Source organism: Vicugna pacos, chromosome 11 (genome assembly GCF_048564905.1).
Source record: "Vicugna pacos chromosome 11, VicPac4, whole genome shotgun sequence".
Lineage (NCBI taxonomy): Eukaryota > Metazoa > Chordata > Mammalia > Artiodactyla > Camelidae > Vicugna > Vicugna pacos.
This window is the reverse complement of record NC_132997.1, coordinates 18,009,606-18,032,564: the sequence shown is the minus strand read 5'-3', so window position 1 is coordinate 18,032,564 and position 22,959 is coordinate 18,009,606.

Here is a 22,959-nt window from a genome sequence, read left to right as displayed (position 1 = left end):
TGAGTGCTCAGGGTGTGAAGACCCGAGTTTTTCTCTGGAGAAAGATAACCTGGGGTTTGGTTCCCTGCTACTTGTCCTTCCTGGGGGAATTGGTAGCTCCCTCAAGTGTAAAATGACCAGAGTCACAAGGCCCAGGAGCCAGGGAAAGGAGAAGCCTCCTCAGGCCTTGTAGTGGGGAAGCAGGGATCCCTGCATGCAACCTGGGAAGGGCCTGGGCTAGCCTTTGGACTCCAGAGAGATTGAGTCATCAGGGCAGAGGTTTTCAAACTTTAGAGTCTCAGCAGCAGAGCCCTTTTCTTGAAGACAGCGGACTTGGAACACACAAGTTCAAGCCTGAGGGAAGTGGGGTGGGGCTAGATCTCTGGAAGCCAGGACCTCCTCTGAGGAACACCCTGGATCCAGGCTGGGGGCACACACACACCTGGAGGAACACTGCTCCAGGGTGAAGTTGGGACACAGGCTGCCCCAGGAGGCCTGGGACTGAGATGACAGCTCAGGTTCTTCCTGGTAACTGAACCCTCCTTCTTTTTGCTCACCTTTGGTATTTGGTAATGGCTCTCTGCAAACTCTGGCCTGCCTTTTCTGCCCTTTCAAGGAGGAGCCTATGGAAAGATGGACCTTGCTGGACTCCATGAGGCTAGTGGGAGCCCTAGATGTCAGCATGACAGCCACAGGCATTTGGTCCTGCGACCTACCATGTCAGGGAGGCCTGGGTCCAGGGAGCAGATCTCTGAGGTTCTAGATTGTTTTGCAGAGGAGGCAACTTCTCACGCAGGTAACATTTCAGATTATCCTTGTTTTAAGCACACTGCACACTCTAAATGGTCCCCAGTTTCCAGACTGTAGAACGAGAAGAAAGAGGCCCCTGCCCTGCAGACAGGAGGTGCTGCTGTCTAAGGAGGATACGTTGTGTGTGATTTCCTTCCTCCTCACTGGCCTGTGGGGCGTGGCTCCAACAAATGGAAGCCTCTTCAGCTGGGCTGCCAAACATGGGTCCCTGCACTGTGCCACTGGTGTTGCCAAGTCCAAACTCACTCTGCTAGCCACACGACAGGCCAGTAAATTGGGAGATGAGATGTTGGGGCAAGGAATAGCGACTTTATTTGAAAGCCAGCTGATTGAGAGGATGGCCAAACAATGTCTTGGAGAACCATCATGCTCTAGTCAGAATACAAGTTCCTTTTACACACACACACACACACACACACACACACACAACAAACAAGGGAGGGGGTATGGTTGGTTGTTGCAAACTTCTTGTTGCAGGCATTCTTTGTTCTTGCAGCCATCCACGTGGGCCAGGTGATGGTGTCCCTGTAAATTTCCAACAAAAACAAAGTTTTTCTCTATTTTACAACTTGCTGTCTCCACATAAGTGCAGAAGGGCTAACATCCTTAAAGGTCAGAGCCCCAAGATAGGCTCTCCTGTCTATTTCAGGCTAAAGGCAACATTGTTGACAGCCTAGATAGCAGGGCACAGTGGTTAAAACTAAAGGAACAGATCCAACATAGATTCAGATTTGTTCTCCTCTGTTACATTGTCAATGAAGTGGAAAGAGTACCTGGGGAGGCGGGGTGTGGCCAGGGGGTTGGGCCTACCAGTGGGTCCTGCTTTGGAGGCTGCAGCAAGGCAGTGCCTGGAGGACACCTTCAGTTAGTTTCACTTGCCCAGCCCCCAAGGTGGAGAAAATCAAAGCTAAATGAATAGAAGCCTCAAATAATGGAATGAGGAATGATGGCTACAGAAGATTGCTGGTCTGGGAAATTGAAAAGTAAAAACCCATGAGGGTAACTAGAGTAAAAATAAAGTAAAAAGTACAGTAATACAAAGAAAATGAAATCAAATAAACATATGCTGAGAAACAGTAAAAATGAGATGAAAGAGTTTGGGAAGAAGGGGTAAGGAAGTCAAGTAGAGATGGACTATTAATGTACAACAGAAGACCAAAGGCAGTGACTGAGGGAAAGCATGAAATAAGGAATAAATGCATGCTTTTGTTGTTGTTGTTGTTGTTGGTTTGTCTTTTTTTCTTTTAAAGAAAATCCCAGTGGATTGAGAGAGGAAAATAGCAGTGGGATTTTCTGAGCTCAGATTCTGGCAGATGCGGGTTCTTTGGAGCCACTGGATAGAGCTCAGCTTGGAACTGAAGATACAGGGCATAGAGCTTGGCTCTTTCTAAGATGCTGACCCTGCCCTGGGGGAGGTTGATCCCAGTACTGGGGTTGGCTTCCTCCTTGTGTTCTCAGGGGAACTGGTCTTCTGTGCCAAAGCCTGCAGAGAATCCCCCAAGCTGGGTCTTGCTCTCTCTTGCAAGTGGTCACCTTCATGCAGGTCTGGGCTGAACTAGCTTAGAAATCCTGGGTCAGGGCTCTATGCTGGGGAGGGAGGGAGGAAGGCAGTCTTTCATGGTACAGTATCTTGTCTGGTTTGGGTGCTTGCTTAAAGGAGCAAGATTGGGGTGGGGGTTCTATGTGCAGCAGATAGTACCCCAGGGAATATGCCAGGGCTGCAGGCTCCTGGGAAGGTCAGGATTCCAGCTGGTGCTCCCTCAGTCCGGTTATTGGCTGAGATGAGAAATGTGATGACAGAGAAAAGAGAGGTCTGCTTTATGGGATGACAAAACTTTAAGTGACGATGATTGTGGTTTCCTAGTGGGCCACCATGTTTTCTTTTTCTTGACATTTCATCTGCAGGTTTGGTGGCAAACTACAGGCTTGTAGTAGTGTTCCTGTTAAGATTCCTGATGGGCTCAGGGTATCGCTTTGCACCTCCTTTCCCAAGTGGGAAATGGGAATACCATCTTCTAGTAAGATGTAGGTTCTGAGCCCAGTGCCTACCTATGGTAAATATTGAATAACTATAGCTAGAGTTGGTATAGATGAAGATCTTTTTAGAAAAAATGATCACTTGTTTTGGCTAAACAATGTTCAAATGAAGGATTTATTGACCCACTTTTAATTTCTGTGAATATATCTTTGTGTAATGAGGAGCAAACCAAGAGGATTGAGTCCTGGGTCTACCGGCAACTCACCAGGTGCCTTCAGCAAGTTACTCCTCTTGGCCTCAGTTTTCCCCTCTGTGAAATGGATTTACATCATATGACTCAGAGATTGCTAATCTCTCTTCTCCAGCCAGGTTATTAGAGTTGGGGTGAACTTGTTCATCAAGGAGAGTTGCTGCCCCAGGACTCTGGTTTGGGGGAGGCAGCTTTTGCAGTCTCAGAGGTTGTCAGGTCTTAAAGGGACTGGGCTGGCCAGGATCAATAAGTAACTAAGGATTTGATGAGGCTGATAAAGCCCCAGTAATAGCCAATATCCTTAGAAACTGGTAATCCCAACTTCAGGTGGCAGACAGGATTCACAATGTCTTGCATAGAGGTAGGGGGCATAGTGCCCCAGTCATCTCTGGGCCGGCCTCCCAGCTCAAGGAGAAATGGGACCTGGGCAGAGTGCCCCTCCTGGTTAGTGAAGGGCTCACCAGGGCACTCCAGTCCAGCAGGGAAAACTGGCTTGGCTTGGGAGTGCAGGAGGATGAGCATTAGGAGCTGAGCATCTTGGGATGGGGAAGGACCCCACATTGTGGGAGGTGGAGAGGACGAAGATATTCTGGCCGAGAACTTCCAGGGGAAAGCCAGCCTGAGTCATAGCCCTCAGGTTTCAAACTAGAGGGACCTCATCATCCAAACTACAAACTGACAGAAGCCTCCTCAAAACTGTGTGCTTGTCAGTTGACGTCTTAGTATTTGGAAGGGGGTCTTGAGATTGGTCTCACTGCAATCATGCTACCTCTGCCTAGCATAATATCAAGAAAAACTTCTAACTGGGTTAGAATTATCACATGCTTACTTTACTGCCATACTGCAGGGGTCCAAACAAGTGTGTTTGCAGAATTCCTGACCCTGTGGCTCTTGATCTCAAGTTTGAGCCCCTAGAGGGTGAATATACTACCATGCTTCTGAGGTGGAGACAGTCCCCATAGGAACCAAACTGTTACATAACAAAATCCATCCTTTATTTATTTTCTTCTGTCTACAGCTGTTCAGCCAGTGCACAGTAGAATATCCATAGAATGAGAAGGGAGACATGGAGAGTTTGCAGAGCCTGAGTGGGGCATGTTTTACAATTCAAGGCCAAGATGGATTTCTTGAGGAAGTGCCTTTGTGTGAGCATCACACTCAGCTGGACAGCTCGGCCTTCTGCATACCTGGTCAGTTTTCTCTTTCTGCCCAGTGGCCCTTCATCCTGAAGGTCACCTTGCCTGTCCATGTGGCTCCCTACTGTTTCATCAAACCAGCTTCTCCTCTCCCCTAGGCAGCCCCTGCCCAACTGAGTCAGTCCCATTAGCTACTGCAAGGGCTGCCTCACTGGGGACACACACACACACACACAGTTTGTCACTCACATTAAATTCTTTCTCTTCTTGCTTTGGCTGGCTAACCAGCATTCAGTGCCTGAAAGCCTCCCTTCCTTCTCCCTTGGTAACCCTCACTCAGCCTTTAGAGCTGTTAACTCTTCCAGGCAGCCATCCTCTGGCTCTTCCTCCCAGGCTAGACCACAGCCCAGGATGGCACTCGGGGTCCTCGCCACATCTTTTAATAATCTGTTTAACTGTCTGACTCTCCTCTGAGTGAGGAGTTCCAGGAAAGCATCTCTGAATCTCTCATACCCAGCACCTGATCCTGATCAGGTAGAGGCTTTGGGGCCAGGCCAACAACAGCGCTAAGGGGTGCTCCTGGGCTCCCAGGAGTGGACTCCTGTAGGAGGCTCTATCAGGTGCTCCCAGATCAAACTTCCATGGAATCTTGGTCTGGGAAGTCTCAGCTGTTTCCCCAAAATTTTGGGTGTGCCATGTGGAGCCCAGTCTGTCTGAAACTTGGTGGGAGGTGGGGCAGTGGGGAATGGTGGCTACCCTTCAGTCTTGCCACTTCCTCCCAGGCTGGGGCCCAAATAGCTTAACTCTACATCTGGTGGTGGTAGCTGGCCAGAAACATTCACCTAGCAGTATAGAGAGCCCCACTCTCCACTGGCTCAGAGAAAGGAACTCCCAACCCCAGCTCACATGTCAAAGGCAGAGTAAGATTTTGAGCTGGCCAGCCCCTTGCAAAGCTCCTCACCTCCAGGCACTGAGGTGAGGGATGTGCCAGCTTCTGGCCATGAATTGGGCTTCAGAGTCCGAGCATCCTGCCTGACTTCCTGCTGAGCCCTGAATTGTGGGGCGGTGGATGGGCATCCACCAAGGTCCCTGGGGCCATCTAGGGTCCAGCCCATGGCCACAGCTCTGCTCCAGACATTTGGCCATGGCGTGTCCCCTTGCATCCCGGTGCCTGGCTGAGCATCCCTCCCCATCCTTCTCCTGGCTATCCTTGTCCTGGCTCCATGAGGGTCTTTCTGCCCAGAGCGAGGGTCGTGGAGCGAGGCAGTTAGTGGCTGAGGTCAGCAGGCACCAGGGGTTCCAGGAACCTCAGAGGGCAGTGTGAGTCCTACCCTTATTCATCTTCGCGTCATTGGTGAACCAGGGGCACGAGGCCCCGGGCTACCAAGTCTCTGTGTTACGGAAATGATAGGCCAGCCAAGAAACAAACACCAGTCGGAGAGTTGGAGTACTCAGATTTATTAAACCGGCGGGCTTGGAAGGGCTTCTGCTCCGAAGCTCTGAGCACCTCCAGAATGTATGCATAAGGTTTTATAGGGTTAATTATAAGCTTGGGGTATTCCACCAGTAGGCATGGAACAGCTTTAGCAGCATCATTATCACTAAAGCAGAGGCAGGGAGGCAGCAAACTGACATTCCAAGGCCAGATATGTCTCTCTGAAAATTTAGCTGGCTATCAAAAAATACATGAGCAGGGAATCAGCATACCGAAACTTATCAACTTAGATTTATGAGTGAACCCAGCAGAACTCAGATCAGTAATCAGACACTTGTTAAACTTAGATTTACGAGTTCGGCCCAGCTCGGCTTTTCCTTCGCATATTCACACTGCAGCCCTGGCGGTTCCCCCCACCATCCTGGCCTCTGAAAGTCCCTCTGGCTGGGAGCAAGGAGAATCCTGCGCCCTCTCTGAGCTGCAAGTGAAGAGCAGCACAGGGCAAGGCTGAGACTGTGTGGTCACCTGGACAAGAGGAGGGTGGAGGGGGCAGGGAGGGGGTCTTCTTCTGCAGTTCACTCCTCACGGGGGCCCAGACACACTGTGAGCCACAAGCCGCTGTGTGGTCCTGGCTGTCACTGCCACTGCCTCCGCTGCCTCTGAAGCCTCACGCGTCACGGGAAGCACTACCAATGCCACCGCTGTGCCAGCCTGGGCTTGAGCTGTCGCATCACTGCAGTCACCACCAGATTCGGAGCAGTGGCCTGACTGCGATGGGCTGGGCTGGGCTGGGCTGGGCTGGGCTGGGCTGGGACAGGCAGGCCTGGGAAGATGCAGCGTGCTCAGCTCACCAGGACTGCACCCGGACTGGTGCCTCCTAGCTTCACGCTGCCCTCAGCCTTGCTCTGCCCACAGATGAACCGCACACCGGGGGACATGGAAGCACTGACACTGTGACTTCTCCGCTGGATATGCCAATGCGTTTCGGTGTAGGCCAACTCCAGCATCCACATCGGTAGGTGCAGTGGGCTGCGGGACCGAGGCTGAGCAGGGGGACCCCAGCCATGCAGTGTCCAGACTTGGCTGTTCCCTGAGCTGAGGGCTTGGTGGGTGCTGCTACCAAGAAATGCCAGGCTGTGCCACCCCGTGGGGGAGATGTGCATGGGCAGCCCCTTGCTCCTGAGGGCTCCTGCTGCTTTCTGAGTTTCCAGTACCCCCGTGGGGCCTTGTGGCCTCTGTGGACACTTAGGGACTTGGCTTTGGGGAACCCCGGGCTAGAGGCACATCTATACCCTGGCTGGGCCTCAGGCGGTGTAGCACGAGCCTTTATTCTCAGCTCAGAGCAGTGGGAGTTGGGTCAGATAGGGCCCTGGTCTCACCAATTTGGCAGGGCAGGATCAAAAAGGCCCAACATGAACTGTGGGTGAATGTGGGTGTGTGGGTGTTGTCAGCGTGTGTGGCTGTGTATGGGCCTGGCACCATGTTGATGTCACTGTAAGAGAGCATTGGGGTGTGTGGGGCCATTGTAGCTTGTGTTGGTGTGTACGTGACTGTCTCTCAGCTTGTTAGAGTAGACACAGTGTTTGCCTGTTTCCCTGGTGTGTGTCTGTATCTCCCAGTGTGGATGTGGGTGTGAATGTGTATGTGATTGTGGTGATGGAAACCCAATCCTGGACAGCCCCAGAGTTTCTCAAGGCCCAAGTTTGGGTGCTGGCAGATGGTCTGGGGGGTGAGAGCCAGGGGAGAAGCCTGGGCAGTAGTGTATTGGGGGAGTGTGTGTGCAAGATGAGCAGGATGAGACCAATGGAGGTAAAACCAGGAGAGAAAAGATGAGACAGAGAGGAGGAGGGGGCCTGTCAATGGGGAGTGTGTGGGAGTTGATGGCAGCATGGGGAAATCCCAGAAAGTTGGGCAGGTTTGGGGGACTGACAGGGGTTGCTTTTTGGGAGTTGGGAAAGACCAGGGAGCCTAGAGAAACTGGGAGTTGGGAGGGGTGAGAACTGAGGAATGATGGGCTGGGCCAGGCCATGCATGGGGGTGAGGGGTGGTGAGGGACTAGGCCTGGGCTTGGTGCGCTGCAATCCCCAGGCAGAGACCCGGGCCAAGCCTGCTTCCCAGTGGTGGGTGGTGATGTCTGTGGGGCTTGGGTCTGGAGGTCAGCGTTGCAGCTCTGGGTAGAGCATGGAAAGGGACCTCCCTCCTCCTGCCCAGCCCCCAGCTCAGGGGAATCACTGGGGCCAACCCTGGGACTGTGATGACCCTCAGATCCTGGAGAGGAGGGAGGACTCCAGATCTGTCTGGGCTGCAGAGCCAGGCTCTGGCATGTCTGACTGATCTCAGGTGTAAGTGCACAGAGTTAGCCAAGGCAAGAATGCAAAGGTCCAGCTCAAGGCCACCCTGGAGGAGCTGTTCACGGTTTAAGAATGGCCCCTTCTGGGCTCAGCCTTTCTGTGTCAGGAGGCAAGGAGTCTAGGAACTTTCTCCAATCCCCCCTTCCAGAGACCCCCAATGTACTTGGAAGAAGAAAAAGCGGGGAAGGATGGAGAACAGGAGGCAGAGCCCAGGCAGCCAGGCTGGGACTGAGCTGCCTGTCATCAGTCACCAAAAGCCCCTGCATAAAGAAGCCCCTGGCACAGGAAAGCCCCTGCAGACCTACTTGCTCTGCTTTAGGCCAGCAGGGCAGATGGAAGTCATCAATCCAATTTTGGGATTGGGGCTGGGGCCATTGGCCTGCAGGGAAATTTTCTGGCTTCTGGGATGACACTCCTGTGACCATGTCAGGGCCTTTATGTGCTGCCTAAGGTCATGCCAGCTTGGCTCAGTATATTACGTGGGTCATGGCTCATAATTGAAGTAGCTTGGTTGTGAGAGACTTGTATGACCTGGTGGCAGCATGTGCCATGTACATGTGTAACTCATGTCAAGTGTGTTGGCATATGGGGGCGGGTGTATTTCTGTGCTGGTGGACCAAGGAGAGACTTAAACTCTCCTATCTGGCTGAAACACCAGCCCAGGACTCCCACCACCTGGCAACCTGCAGTCCTGCCAGCACCATGACCTGAGGGCCAAGGGAGGGGGTGGGGTGGGGAAGGAGACCCCCTCTCTAGGCCTGGTCTTGACCCCTCCTCTCCTCCAGGTGCCATCTTCCAGGAGAATGTGGCCAAGGATGACAGGGCATTTCCAGCTGGCCGCACCAGACCTGAGCCTCAGTGATGACATCCTGCGGAGCTAGAAGATCACCTGCTCCTTCAAGGTCATCGAGGTCAACAATGCTTTTCAGGCCCTACAGGAAGGTGAGTGGACGGCCCCTGTGCCCAGAGCTAACAGGGGTGGGGCCTGCCAGGCGGCACAGCACTGGAGACCAGCGGGGTTGTTACCAGCTGGGCTGCGCAGGGCCCTCTGTGTGCCTGGGCAGTCACCATGCTATGCAAGTTGGGGGCTCTTTCCCTGGCCCACCAAAGACATGGCACAGGTTGTGCTCTGCCCTCCGGGCAAGAGTGGAGAGCTTGTGAGCAGGTGGGCTGGGCTCCTTGTGAGCCATGTCACAGGCATGTGAGGCTCATTTCCAGCTCTGTGGGCCAGTGTGTGCACCCACTCCTGGTGGCACAGGTGTGTGGCTCAGGGCCCTCATTGTTGTGAGTGTTTGTGGGTGGGCATGTCTGTGAGGCATGTGTCTGGGGTGGTGCCCCTCCCCTGACCTGGGTTGGGTGGTGTCCTCTTCACTGCCTACAGAGGAGGCTCTGGCACCCAAGCCCGTGGTCTCCCCTCTCAGGAGCACAAGCCTGGAGGCGCAGCATTTCATGGCCCCTCTGTGCCCTGGCCTGCTTTTCTAGGCTGCCCTTCTCTGGTTTTGGAGAAGCCAAGCTCTATTGCCTTCCCTTCCTGGGCCAGAGGTGGGCGCTGTTGGACCACGGAAGGAATGGAGTTGGGCCAGGCCAGGCCACAGGGAAGCAGGTTGATATTGATGACCTGACTCACAAGGAGGCTGCCTGCAGCCACCAGTGTGGGCGAGGCTCTGTGAACACGTGGCCGCTGCTGCATGGAACTGCAGTTTTGCTGCAGCCTTACTGTTCTGAGTGCGCATCAGGGCCAGAACCCAGCCAGCCTGGCCAGCCCCTGACCAGCTGGCTGTAGAGCCCATAACTTGCTCTATTTGGTGGGAAGGGGTCAGGCAGAGCCAGTTTCAAATCCCAGCTGTGACTTATCTGCTGTGTGATCTTAAAAGGTCACTCGCCCTGTCCAAGCCTCAGTTTCAGTGTCTGTGAAGTGGGGCTACCTCAGCGTTGTGGTGGTGGATCTAGAGAGGTGATGTGTGCATAGCAGGCAGGAGGCTGTTGGCAAGCAGCCATCCTTGGGGAGCCCAGCAGCAGTGTGCTGAGCCCCGTGCTGTAGTTAAGGGTTTGGGCGGTGGCACACTGTCCCCTTAGCCTTGGTTCTCTCTGTGTCCCAGCTACCATTCGCTCTGTTCTCCTGTTCCCTGGACAAGAGTCCATGACACCCCTTGGTCTCTGGGCCCTGCCTAGGTCTACCAACTCCCAGGTCAGGTCAGAGGCATGGACCCCGCTGTCTAGACACCATCCTCCCCGGGCCCTTGGCTAGAGCTCTTGGCTCAGTCTGTCCCTGTGCCGGCCCTGACGTGGCCTGAGCCCCTGCAGGCTTAGCCTAGGCCTGGCCTGGGAGGCGGTCTCGGTGCTCTCTCCTCCCCATGCAGACCTCCTGCTTGGTGCAAAGGCAGAGGCATTAGCTCTTGCCTTAGCTCTGCTCCTGGACTGGGGCCCAAAGCTCTGAGACCTGAACTCATCACTGGGCTGGGCTCCCGGGGCATGTAACAGTGGTGCCCAACTTGGGAGGTCGGTGCCAAGTGCTGAGGGGCCCTGACTTGGCTCAGTCCCAGGGTCCTGGCTGCCTTCCCTGTCATGGCTGCAGACATCAGTTGCTGCTCCTCCTCAGTCCTTGGTGGTCCCAGGGCCCCTGCCCTGACTCACCTCTCCCTCCCTTCCAGGCTTTTACTGAAGGAGTTGGCCCCCAGGGCCTCAGGGCCCATATGTGTGAGATGAGATCCCTTCAGCTCCAAGGGCCCTTAGCCTGGGATACAGTGGCCTGAGGCTCTCTCCACCCCACAGCCCTTTAAATGTTTAAAGACAGCCACTGTGCCCTCAGACTTTTTCAGGCCTCACATCCTGCAGCCTGATTATTTCTCACTTGGTTCTCTTTTGGATTTGTTCGTTTTATCCTTGCCTCTCTTAACACACAACATTCCTAATGTCTCTTGATAGGGGACTTAATTTGCTGACCTCAGCTTTCCTGCCTCTAGGATGGGGACAGTGGTCCCTCCCTTAACAGGTTGTCTCCAGGACCAAATGTGGTAATGACAGTGGAGAACTTAGCTGGTGCCTGGCACTAAAGAGGCGCTCAGGAAATAGGAGCCACAGTCACTGTCCTCATGATGTCTCACCAGTGCAGGGGGAGAAGCATGGTCACTGCTGGTTCTGGATGCTCTGCTGATATTAATGAAGCCTTGGTGATTGTTGACCCTCAGCCTCTCCTCCCGCTATGGCTCTGGTTGAGTCTCTGGTCCTCAAGCGCAGGGCTTTTGCCCAAGAAAGGGTGATGTGTCACAGAACCCCTCCTGGAGCCTGTGCAGGTGACTGATTCTAGTGTGTGACTTTACACCTGCTCCTTTAAAGTCCAGCCTGCTCAGAGCTTGTCCGACTCACGCATGCCTTCCAGAGGGTTTCCTCTCCTACCCAGACCTGAGCCAGCCCACAGGGTGTCTGTGTCACTCTTACCCACCTCCAAAATGCTCAGTAGGCTGGGCCTGGCCCAATCCTGCTGCTCGAGCTCCCTAGCTTACTCTGTGGCTCCACATGGGGTCACTGGCCAGTGTGCATGGGACACGGGATCTTATCTGATGGGAATCACTGATGTACCACTAATGGCTGCATTTCTGCCCCAGACTCCTTCCTGTGTTCTGTTTCTTTATACTTTTCATATATGGACTTTACAGAGTCACAGCACATGGGGTCTTCTAGGGCCTGGACCCCAGACTTTCTGTTCCTCCTTCCTTCAGTGTAGAAGTCTGTGGGGAGTCATCTGGATTGCCCTGGGAGCCAGCCCAGGAACCTCACCAAGGGGAGGAATGTGATGTGCTTGGCAGCTGTGGTCTAGTACAGGCTCCGGGTGATGGCCTGTTAAAAAGCAGAGGCATCTCTCAATACCCAGTGTCTGTGGACCCCTGTGCCCAGGGCTGTGTGAGCATCATCTCGGACAGCCCTGGGGAGCATGGGGGATTATACAGAGAGCAGAGTGAAGCAGAGATTGCTTCAGAAATGTGAAGGCACCTCGGAAGCTAAGCAGGGTCGGGCCTGGTTAGGGTTAGTACTTGGATGTGGGAAATGTGAAGGATTGATAGCAAGCCAGCATTCTCCTTGTTCCTTGCCCGCCTTCCCACTATGCACGTGACCCTCACCCTATCTCAGGCCTTTGTCCAGTTCTCACCACCTCCACCGCCATGTCCCCAGCCTCAGCCTGGATCCTTGTGTTCACTTAGTGTTCCCTGCCTCTGCTCTCCCTTCCAGGACTCTGTCCATGCAGCAGCCAGAATTACCTGAAAAATCAATCCAGTCACCTCCCTCTCCTGTTGAAACCCTTCAATGGCTTTTTGCAGTACTGAGAATAAAATCTAGACCCCTTATCAGGGCCTGAAAGCCCCCAAGTACCCCCACAAGGGCTGAGCTCCCCTGCTTCACTGCCGCCACTCCTCTTGACATCTTGGCTTCAGCAATCTTGACTTTATTCCTGTATCACCAATAAGTGAAGCAGGCTCCCACTGTGGCGCCTTTGCACACACTACCCACACCTACCTGGAAGGCTCTTCACATGACAGGCTCCTCCTCAGGCTCAGCTCTTCCTCAGATCTCACCTCCTCAGAGAGGCTCCTCTTGGCTCCAAGAAGGGCCCCTCTCATTCCCTGACAAAGCCTTCTTTTCCTTTGCTAGCTTCCCCACCTGCAATTATGTTATTAGGTTATTTGTGAGGAGCACCAGGTCTGTGAGGGTGGGGACTGGTCTGTCTCATTCACTGCTCAGTTCCTAGAGCGGAGCCTGGTGCATCGGTCATGGGTGCTCAGTAAAAGCCCCTGGATGGATAACAGGGCAGATGGACACATGGGACCTCTGTTCTCTGAGACCCTCTCAAGCTCGGGGTCATGCTCAGAACCACTCAGGGTCCCACGGCATGTGGGGCTTGTTGCATTTATAGCTGCCACGTCCTGCCACCTCATGCTGGCCTTTCCCTCCTGGTCAGCTTCTGGAGTTGAAGGCCTCTCCTGGCAAGAAATGATAGGAGCTGATGGCACAGCCTCTCCCGGGCAGAGGCCACTTCCACAGGGGATGCTGAGGCCCAGCACAAAGGCTACAGTCACAGCGAGGGGGTTTCCCATGCTCACCATCTGGAGCAGGGAATAGTTTTGGGGGACTCATTTCTGGAAGGTGTTTCCCCTCCTGAGCTGTTCTGTCAGGGGCTCAGGGCCACTGGTTTGTCCATCCCCTCTGAGCTGTGCCTGTGGGGCTGGGAGTGGGTGATGAAGGAAGGAAGGTTACCCAGGGGAAGTAGAATCTCACACTGGGCTCCAGGTACTGGCCTTGGGGTCTGTGTGGCCTGATAGCTTTCTGGGTATTGGGTATAAGCCAGGATCTGGGTTTTTTCAGATCAGTTTTTTTTTAATTAAACTATACTTGATTTACAATGTTGCATTGGTTTATTTTGTGCAGCATTGGGATTCAGTTATGCATGTAGATATTCTTTTTCATTATAGGTTACTACAAGTTAGTGAGTACAGCTCCCTGTGCTCTACAGCAGGACCTTGTTGTTCATCTGTTCTGTATGTAGTAGTTTGTATCTGCTCATCCCACACCCAATTTATCACTTCCCTCTGCTTTCCCCCGGTAATCATAAGTTTGTTTTCTGTGTTTGTGAGTCTCTTTCTCTTTTGTAAAGACATTCATTTGCATCTGGGTTTCCATTCTTATCTTCCACCTGGAAATGCTCTGGTGGGCTCAGGAGCCCGCCGATTCTGGCCTCAGTCTCCACATGTGTGAAAAGGGGATGATGACTTAGGAAGGGGAAGGGGGAGGGAGAGAGAGGGGCAACTGGAGGTGCTCAAGCTGCAGAGCCGCTTACCCCTGTACCCCTGCAGCAGGTGGTGAATGGTGCCTATTTGCAACGATGTAGCCACCAACTGTGCCACGTTGGCCTCTGAGGAAGCAGGAATTAGAACCCTCCTGGTGAGCCAGGGCTGAAGGCGCTTTGAAGTTCTGTGTTGTTGATGATGGAGTCCTCATCAGGAGCATCCTTGGGAGCATAGCTCAGGACTCCAGCTGTGTCAGGCTGCTTAGCTTTTGGAACTTGGTTAAGAGGAGGACAGATTGGGTCTCTGATGAGTATCAGCACCCACTGAGCAGTGCTGTTGAGTGCTTCAGGGGAGCTTCTATATGGCGGGGTGCAGCCGGACAGGGACTGCGTGCCAGCTCTGCTCCAGCCTTGCCTCTGGGGCATTCTTTAGGAAGCCCTCCCTGGCTGCTCTGTTCCCTGAGGGGGCTCGGGCTTTCTCTTTGTGACCATGCCACCCTGCCCATCTCCTCACATGTCTTAGGGGTCACCTGTGGGGTCTGGGAGCACAGGTACCATTTTTTATGCATCTCAGGACTCCCAGCAATGCAGGGCCAGAGCAAGTGTTTGTTGAGTGGCCGTGTGACTGTACCTATGGCAAGTACACGTGTGGGCCTGCAAACACACAGGAGTGTTGCCTGTGTGCCCTAGTGAGCTCCCAGGCATAACACCTGCAGATGGGCTGAGACCCTGGTGGTGGGAGGGTCCAAGGATCATCTGCTTACAGACCCCCTTCCTGTCAGGACCTCACTTCCGTGACAATGAGGCAGAGCTACGGTGCCCTGAGTGATGTGGAGATCCTGTCTCACATGTCTGAGAGGAAGCTGTTGCCCCCATGTGTGCTTGCGGGACTGCTAAGTTGGACCATCTGAGAATACCTCCCCCCAGCCTCACGTCAGGGAATCCTGCCTGTCTGAAGTCACTCTCTGTGTTAGTTATGTTAGTCTTGTGGATGTCAGTAACACCTGTACTGGCCTAAGCAAATAGGGATATTTATCAGGCCATATAATGGAAAAGGCCTCAGGTTGTGTAACTTCAGGCATGGCTGGATGCAGGGGCCCAAATGGTACCCTCAGGACATTGCCTCCTTTTCCACATCCTGTCCCTGCCTACCTGGGGGTGGGCCTCCCTTCCAGGCAGACTTACCTATTCAGAGCCCCCAGGCTGTTGCAGGCTCTTGTCTAATCAGCCCAACCCCCTGGTGCTTCCCCATGAGAAGTTGGAGACTGTTTAACAAGAGCCTCCCAAGGGTCCCAGGATCGCTGCTCATGGGTGCCGCATGGAGACCGTCTACTCCGGATCAGTCCTGGTGCCAGTGGAGTGGGATGCCCTGGTGCCGCCCCAGCCCCTTAGCTGAGAATGAAAGGGGATGAGCAGTTGTGGGTGGTGAAGAAAAGAAAGGAGGCTGGGTCCCCATTACCAGCATAACCTCCTTCTCTCTGCTGGTCCCCAAAAGTGAAAGTGGCCTCGCAGAGTGGGGCTTCTCTACCCATCCTCAAGGTGCTGTGGGGTTTGGGATTGGGCTGTAAGCCATGGGGCCACACCTGGTGACCAGATCTTTCTGCACAGTGGATTCCAGGAGACCTCAGACTTTGAGGATTTGAAAGCTCTCTGGGGCGGGCAGCATTAGGAGGGAAAGAGCCAGGCTTTGAGCTCTGTGCTGTGCTCATGGGGTCAGGAAGGAGACCAGAGGAGGCTGGGCAGTGTGGGAAGGCTTTTGGGGGGAGGAACACTTGTGGTAGCCCAAAGTTCGGGAGGCTTTGACTAAAGGAAGTGTGTTTCAGGCATGGAGGAAAGAGTGACCTGAGCTGTGGGTGGTGTTTGGGGCAGTGAGGGAAGGGTGGGGACCAGCCTGGTAGGGCAGAAGCTCTGGGGTGAGAAGGGAGAGGACCCTGGGTCTGAGCCCCTCCCCCTCCAGGTTTCCTGAGGGTCCCTGTGGATGTGGTGTGACTGGGACCTCCCTTCACACCCTTAAGTCCTGAAGGGAGGAGGACCTGAAGGCCAGGAGGTGGAGTGCACTGCTCTGTGGCCTCCTGCAGGTCCTTCCCCTCACTGTGTCCTTCCTCTCACTGTGTGTCAACGTCCTATTTCCAGGAAGGCGGTGGGTGGTGGGTCTTGGCCTTACACACCGTGCCCGCAATTTATATGTAGCCACAACCCATAGCCTTGGCCCCAGACTCAGCGTTTTCCATTTGGGAGAGACTTTCCTATCCCCACACCCTGTTGTGGGCAGGGCTGTCTGCTGCCTTAGGGATGGCTCATTTGTGGTCACCCCTCAGAGCTCACCTAGGTTCCCAGGGAGGGGGAGAAATCCCAGGTTGGCAGCGAGAGACCTGGCTTTGCCCCATACCCCAGGCCAGCTCTGCTCCTCCTTCTGTCTGGTGGGGACTCTGCCCCAGGCTACCATGGACCCTGAGGGGCTGGACTGACCATGGCAGAATTAGGAGGGCAGGAGTGAGCTGCCTTATCGACAAGGGCTCCCGCATCCTCCTGGGCAGGTTCTGTCCTGCTCTGAATAGAAATCCTCCACACATGAGACAGAGCTCTCTCGGGCTCTGCCTAATCTCATTAAGAAGTCTCCTGACAGTCTCAGTAGGTTGCTGGATGCTCATAGAGGTTTATCTTGCCACAGGGTGGTTAGGCCCCAAGAGTGTGGGCCTGGGATCAGGCCCCTACCACACTGCCCTCCAAACTCAGGCTTAGGCAGAAGTGATGCTTCACAGCTCTGCCAGCCACCAGCAGTTCTTACTCAATCAGTTATGGTTTGCTGGGCTTAATTACTTTAAAATTAATTTCATCTGGAGAAAGCAGGCAGTGGAGGAGAAAGAAATGGGACCATCCTTAGGGCCATGAGGCTGGGCAGGGCTGATGAGATGGTTTCCAGCTGGGCCAAGGCCACTCTCTGGGAGAGCTCTGGCAGGCTGCCCATCCTGCCTACTGGGTGTGGCAGGGACAGACAAGTGGGCTGAGTATGATCTGTGCTACAGGAGAACGTAGCCAGCCCGGGGGCCCTGGGCGCACAGATGGGGTGCCTAATCTAGTTTGGGAGCAACCATGGGAGGCATCCTGGAAGAAGTGACTCCTGAGCTGAGTCTTGAGGTGGGTATTCTGAGGCTTGATCAGACTAAAGATCAAGATGTTTGATGAGACCTTAGGTATTGATGTGCTGTTGCATCAAATGACAAAAAGTCAAGTTGTCTGTCTATTTTTGAGGTGTTAGCAGCAATGACATTCAATGCTTAGATTGGTTAATCCATTTGGGGGTGAAGAAGGATGATATTTTAATTACATCATTTCTTTTTCACATATCAGCTGGTTTAATTTTGTAAAGAGACACTTCCCTTCATCTACTGTTGGGTCACCCATTGAAGCAGTTCATAGAGGAAAGGCAGGTTAGATGCTTCTTTGTTTTCATTCACTTATCCATTATCAAAACAATGAATTGCTACTCTGTCATCTTGCGAAGATGATGAATTTTAAAAACCAAAATGAAGTCAAGGATTAAAACCTATTTGACAGATTACAATGCACTGCAGTTATTGCATTTGCTGCTGTTCAAACTGTCTCATCTTGTCACCAGTTAGAACCCCTTCAGGTTAGGTTTTAAGTCCTTTTGATGTGATCCTTGTAGTCTGAATGCTTCCTTGACATCTGGTTTGGCAAAATGTTTCAAGCTTATCTTGTATGTTTCCTGCCCAGGACTAGAATCAGTAATTTCTCCAGGAAACCTTAGTTTCTTTTAGTGGGAAATAATATTGAATACTAAATATTTGACACTGGTATCCCCCCTGCTTCTGGCTTGATCATTGTTTCTAGGTCTTTTCCCGAGGAAGTGCTAGATATTACATATTTGAGAAAATTCTCTGTTGTTTATACAGATACATCCGATTGAAATTGAGAACTGTGAGATTTTTACTTAACCTCTTCTGGGACATCTGTTTCTCCTTTCTTCCTCACTGGCAAATCTGATTCTCAAAGGCACAGGGAATAATTGAATTACAATATCCAACTAGTCATTTGTTTCACCTCAATTGATGCACACTCAAGTTCAGGTGAACAATATCCATAATACTGTGTAAGACTTCAATGAGAGAAACTGAAAACAACAGGAATAAATGAAAAGATATTCCATCCACATGGACTGAAAAAGTTAATATTGTTAAAATGTCCATATACCCAAAGTCTACAGACGTACTGCAATCTTTAATATAATCCAATGGCATTCTTCACAGAAATAGGACAATCCTAAAAATTGTATGGAAACACAAGAGACACCCAATAGCAAAAGCAACCTTGAGAAAGAAGAACAAAGCTGGAGGCATCACATTCCCTCATGTCAAACTATATTACAAAGCTATAGTGATCAAAACAGAATGGCATTGGCATAGACACAAACCCACAAGTGAATGGAACCAAATACAGAGCTCAGGAATAACCCTATGCATGTATCATCAGTTACTTCAGTCAATTTACAACAAATGGCTAAGAACATACAATGGGGAAAGGACAATCTCTTCAGTAAATGGTGGTGGGGAATGCTGGACAGCCAGAAGCAAAAGAAGGAAACTGAGCCACCATCTCACACCATCCACAAAAGTTAACTTAAAGTGGATTAAAGCCTTAAGTGTAAGATCTGAAAATATAAAACTTCTAGAAATAAAAAAGGCAGTCAGCTTCTTCATGTCAGCTTTGGTGATAGTTTTTTTTTTTTTTTGATCTGCCTCCAGAGCAAAGGAAACAAAAGCAAAAATAAGCAAGTCAGATCACATGAACCTCAAAAGCTGCAAAACAAAGGAAACCATCAACAAATAAAAAAGCCCCCTGTGAATGGGAGAAAGTATTTGAAAATCATGACTGACATGTGGATAATATCCCAAACATGTGAGAAATCATATAAATCAATAGGAAACAAAAAATAAACAAGCTCTATGATTATAAAATGCATAGAAGATCTAAATAAATAATTTTTAAGAAAGATATACAGGTGGCCAGTATGTACAAGAACAGAAGCTCAGTGTCACTAATCATCAAGGAGGTGCTAATGAAAACCACAATGAGATATCACCTCACACTGAATACAATGGCTATTATCAACAACAACAAAAAAGGCTAAGACATTACAAATATTGGAGAGGATATTGAGAATAGGGAACCCTTGTGCACTATTGATGGGAATGTAAATGGGTGCAGTCACTATGGATACAGAATGGAGTTTTCTCAACAAGTTCAAAACAGTACTATCATACAACACTGCTACCCACTTCTGGTATGTATCCAAAGAAAAGGAAAGCACTTAACTTTTTTAAAAAAATTGAATTACAGTCAGTTAACGTTGGGTCAATTGCTGGTGTACTGCTCAATGTCATGATCATACATATAAGGAAAATACTTACTTGAAAAGATATATGCACCCAAATGCTCACTGCAGCATTATTTACAACACCTAAGATGTAGAAACTACCCAAGTGTTCAATGACAGATGAGTGGATAAAGACATGGTGATTTAGGTGTACAATGGAATATTCAGCCAAATAAAAGAATGAAATCTTGCCATGTGACAATATGGAAGGACCTCAAGAGCATTATGCTCAATGAAATAACTCAGAGAAAGGCAAATAATGGAGGATCTCACTTATATGTGGAATTAAGAAAGAGATCCAAGCTCATAGATATAGAGAACAGATTGGTTGTTCCAGAGGCAGGAGGTGAGTGCAGAGAAATGGGTGAAGGTGAAGAGAAACTAACTTCAGTTTTAATACAAATGAGGCATGGAGATGTAAGAAGCAGCATGGTGGCCATACTTAATAATATTATATTGCATAGTTGAAACTTGCTAAGAGAGTTGACCTTCAGAATTCTCACCAGGAAAAAAAATTGTTTAAGCGTGTATGGTGATGGAAGTTCATCTAGACTTCAAATAGGGAAGAACAGACATGACTCCATGTTGATCTGTTTCTTGTATTTTAAGCTTTGTATTCTATTGGTTTTGCTACAAAGTAATCACTAAGAGAATGTTGTCTCTAGCCTGAAATGTACAGGAGAGCCTATTGTCGAGGCTCTAACCCTTAAAGAAGAACACCTTTCCATTCATATAGAAATAAAAAGTTGCAAAGCACAGAAGACCATTGGTCTTGTGGGGATTTATAGGAACACTGTGACCAGATCAACAGCAGCAAAGAAAGGATTCAGGTTCCAGGAGGTTTGCACCAACCAACCACAACCGCTCCCCTTTTAGTATAAAAGAAATCTGAATTTGAACTCGGGTAAGAAGGTTTTTGGGGACACCAGTCTGCTATTATCTCCATCTGCTGGCTTCCTGAATAAAGTCACTATTCCTTGTCCCAGCAACTCCTCTCTTGGTTTATTGGCCTGTTAAGTGGCAAACAGTAACAGCTTGGACTCATCAACTGACTTGCGGTGACTTTCACAATATGTACAAGTATGGAATGATTATGTTACTCATTTGAAACTGACCTAATGTTGTGTGCCAACCATACCTCAAAAAGAAAAAGAAAAGCTACAGTATCCTAAGATAAATATAATATAGAACCAGCTGTGACTTCTGAAAAGTTAAAACTTTAGTTGCATCTCATGTCAGTTCTCTCCTCCCTCTTCCCTCTCTTTTGATTGTACCATTTCTACATTCGCAGAACATAAAGCCATCAGGAGACAGGCTGGGACATGGGACCTTTTACCCAAGTGCACATATTGATTTTGTGGCAGAAAAGCCCAGTGATACCATGTCTGCTATGGGGCCAGGTACTGTCTGTCCTCTGTCTAGGATGTGTATTTCTGTATTTCAGTTATTCTGTATGATTTTTTTAAAATGAGGTAATTTTATAAGGCACCACACTAGGTGGAAACAGTTAACCTTTTTTCTTATTTCTCTAGTTTCCTACAAAAGCTCTATGTAATGCCAGACTTTGACCATCCAGACTCAGAAGAACTACCTGGGCCACTGGTAGTAAACCTCAGAGTGCCACAGTAAGTGAAATATACTTTATAGTTTCATGTTTGTGTAATGAATTATAAATTAATTAATCAGTTTCTATCTTCATTCATAATTTGAAAGTCTCTGGCTTTTCTAATAGTTTATTTGTGACTTCCTCACTGAAATTTAGTGGCTTCATTTTATTTACTGGAAAAGTAGAGATTGTGGACAGAATAACAGAAGTCCTGCTATTACTAGGTTATAAATGAAAGCCTCAGAAAATATTAGACTACTTTACTCCTGACCCACACTTTGTGGAAATGCAGTATTATGTATTTCATGTTTGTATTAAGAGCTATATTATAAATTACATTAATCTTAAAGTTGCTTTGTTTGATTAGATCTCTTCTAAATCAAATAATACTAAGATTTTTGTTGACTAGATCTGTTTTTTACATTTCTAAATATATAATTTATATTCAGTTTCAGATAGGGAGACTTAATGTAAAGTTTCTTTCAAAGGAAAGACACATTGGGAAGAAAGCCAGGTCTTTTCAGCTTTGCTTAATTAAAGATTTCCTTTGTTAGACTAAAGCTTCTTTATTGCAGCAGGAACCAGGTTGCCCTTTATTGGGAGTGTGGTTTTGTTTTGTTTTGTTTTGTTTCAGAAATACAATAAAAAGGAAAAATAAAAATTAAAGGAAAATAAAGAAAGAGAAAAAGTAGATTGGTTTATAAATAAGGCTCTTAGTGCTCTGTGCTCCCTCCAGTTGTAGTCCTAAATAATTATTTGTGTATAAATACTGTCATGGTGGCCACATGACGGGTATCCAATCTGCTTGCTAATGCTGCAGTGTAAAGTTTAAAACTGGTGAATCTGAAACCCTAAAAGTAACAAAGGATTTTTATTCAGAATATATAAGAAAATATAGAGAACAATATGAACAAGATAAGAAACTTTGGTGGAAAATAAGGAAGGAATATTTGACAGGGGGGCTCACAGTAGAAGAAATACAGTTAACTGATAAATACATGAAAACAGGCTCATTTTCAAAACAGAAAAATACAAAGCATAGCAGTAAGATACCAATTTTTACCATCAGGCAAAAATTTAGACACCCACACCCTCTTCATGCAATGGTGCTTGTTACAACTTTTGTGGTAAATTAATTCAATATATTGATCTATAGTTGAAATACATGTACACTTTGGTTTATCTGCCTCACCCTTGAGCCTCTATATGGTAGAAATAACAGTACCAGTATGTATTTTATTGAACTAGCAAATGATCGACTCCTGGAAATAATGGATTTTCTCTGAAATAAGCCAGTGGTTAAAAAAAAATTCTTCAGTTTAAGACTTTTCTGATACCAATTTAAGTAAGTTTAGGTTAACAGAAAAAGACATTTAGTGTGTTATAAGAATACTGTGGGGTTTTAGCCTAGTGGTAGAGCACATGTTTAGCATGCATGAGGTCCTGGTTTCAATCCCCAGTGCCTCCATTGAAAAAGAAATTTAAAGTAAATAAACAAACAAACCTAATTACACAACACCCCCCAAAATACTATGGGCTGGTAGCATGCAGTATTTTTTTTTTAATAAAAATCTCTACAGTTGTTGCTTCAGAATTCTTGTTGTGCATCAATAAGCATTAATAGTGCTTCTGATTTTCAGACTGGACATTTAGCTATGGACATGTTACTGTCTCCTACTTCAAAATGAGCAGGAGACTTGTTAAAGAAGAACTCCGGCTCTTGGGTGGTCTGGGTCATATTGTAAAGGTATGATATATATACATAAAACATTTTAATATATTATTTAAAGCCTGAAGAAAATTCACATACTTCAAAGAATAATTGCATCAGTTTGAAAAGATCTGTTCTTTTTAGTAGCATCTTGAAAATCTTTTAAAGATAAAGCCATTAACACTTTGATATGGGGAAGTTATGGAAATTAAAAAAAATAAATAACAATCTCATATTTTAACATCTCACAGAATAAAACTTAGAATAAATAGTATTCAGAGAAATTCTAGCATATTCATAGCATGTGTACAGATGGCTTTTATATGTTAGTTAAGGGGATAAGTATTGAAGTGATGAGACATGCTAATGTATATTCATTTCTTTTCTCCTAGTGAAAGATATGTGGATCATTTAAGTAAAGATGAAGATGAACAGAAACTAGTGGCCTCATTATGGGGAGCAGAGAGATGTTTATGAGTTTAAGAAAGTGTAATAATGGGGGAAAATTATTTAATCTAAAATATGA